The 1,970-nt window shown below is 32.2% G+C and overlaps 1 non-coding gene across 1 annotated transcript; it reads right to left on the bottom strand.

The window, feature by feature from the left end:
• Positions 1–617: 617 nt before the first annotated feature.
• Positions 618–723, bottom strand: LOC115803268 (U6 spliceosomal RNA). Its single transcript, XR_004023953.2, has one exon. It is a non-coding gene; the product is annotated as a U6 spliceosomal RNA (small nuclear RNA).
• Between the last annotated feature and the right edge of the window lie 1,247 nt (positions 724–1,970).

The raw sequence follows: 1,970 nt of genomic DNA, 5'->3' as shown, positions 1-1,970 counted from the left end.
TGATGCCAGCCCTGTCCAGGATATGTTTCCTTGGAGAGCCAAGCCCTCAGTCTACTTTATATAGAAGCTGCTGGTATCAGTGCTGATGTTGGTGGTAGTCTCTTTCAATTTGCACTTTTGAAAATTGACCACCTTCGCCATTTCTATACCTCTTTTTCTGAAGCACTTCTTAAATTTTTAAATTGATTTTGCTGTCGTTTTATTATTAATCTGTATGAAGTCATGCTCTATTCTGAATAGAAGCACCTCAGTTATATTTGTGGCAATTAGCTTCTCCCCTCTTTGCTTTTTCATTCATTTCTGTCTTTTAATGAAAAGAAGTTTTTCTTTCAAATGTAATCAATTAGCTATCTTTTTTTTAAAACATCTTTACTGGAGTATAATTGCTCTACAATGGTGTGTTAGTTTCTGCTGTATAACAAAGTGAATCAGCTATACATATACATATATCTCCATATCCCCTTCCACTTGCTTCTCCCTCCCACCCTCCCCATCCCACCCCTCTAGGTGGAAACAAAGCACTGAGCTGGTCTCCCTGTGCTATGTGACTGCTTCCCACTAGCTATCTATTTTACATTTGGTAGTGTATATATGTCTATGCCACTCTCTCACTTCGTAAAAATATGGAACGCTTCACGAATTTGCATGTCATCCTTGCACAGGGCCATGCTAATCTTCTCTGTATCGTTCCAATTTTAGTATATGCGCTGCTGAAGCAAGCACAGCAATCTTATTCTTAATGTTTACAACTTGTAAACTTTTGGTTAAGAACTTTTTTCTTTTCTAAGTTTATGAAGATATTCTCTAATCTGGAAGATTTATTGGCTTATCTTTCACATTTAGACATACAGTAACAACAGCAAAGTAATAATAATTTGTATGCATAGTATGAGGTAGATGTCAATTTCATATATTTCATATTATTATATATGGCTATCTAGGTGACCCAGCACCATTTAAAGTAATCTTTCCTCGGCACTGCAATATTACCTTTGTATTAAATGAAATGGGTTTCTTTCTGAACTTGCCATCTTGATCCATGAGTCTCCTTGCCTATGCTTTAGGAAATAACAGAGTTCTTCACTAGTGCCATCTTATAACAACTTATGTCTAGTACAGTAAGTATCCTTCTTTGTTCATCTTTAAATATCTTTATTGTTTTGGTTCTTTGAATTTTTATACACATTTTAGAATCAACTTGTCTACTTACTCAAAAAAGAAAAAAAAAAACTTCTGCAGTTTTCACTGGGTTTACATTGAATTTATTGTAGATCAATTTAGGAAAATGTATATTTTAACCATTTGAAGTCCTCCAGTTCAAGAGTATATCTCTCCATTTGCTAACCTCCTCTTCAATTTTACTCAACGATATAGATTTCTTACAAATATTTTGATTAATTCTTAGCTATTTATCTTTTAATTTTATTGTTATATATATACATATTTCTTTTATATTTGATTCCATTTTATATAAATAAAATTTATTTTGCATATTGCAATTATATATTGATTTTAGTGTATGGAGCTTGCATTCAAACACATTACTAAATTTACTTAACTTTGATAATTTATTTGCAGACATGGTTGATTTGGTGCATCCACAATTATTTCATCTGTGAATAAAGCTGTATTTATTTTCAATTCTTGTACTATTAATATTTGTCTTGTTTATTGGTTAAGACTTTCAATAAAATATTGAGTATTTGCTCAAAGCATATACTACGTCCTGGAGGACAATATCTCAATCCCACATGGTGCCAACCCTCAGCTGGCAAGTTAGCTTGGCCTTTCATTGGCTGTCCCAACATGATCAAGGTTAACCTTGATATTAATAATATCTTCTATTTTCTGACTCAGAAAAAATGAGCTCAACATTTCAGATTAACTATGATGTTTAATGTAAATTTTCTGTACATGCTTTTTATTTGAATACAGAATTTCTACAATAAAATTTCTAAGCATTTTAATCA

This window comes from Delphinapterus leucas, chromosome 18 (assembly GCF_059928025.1).
Source record: "Delphinapterus leucas isolate spDelLeu-1000000601 "Yukka" chromosome 18, BTC_Dleu_Yukka2, whole genome shotgun sequence".
Classification (NCBI taxonomy): domain Eukaryota; kingdom Metazoa; phylum Chordata; class Mammalia; order Artiodactyla; family Monodontidae; genus Delphinapterus; species Delphinapterus leucas.
The sequence above is the reverse complement of the archived record's forward strand: the minus strand, read 5'-3'. Positions and strand labels throughout refer to the sequence as shown.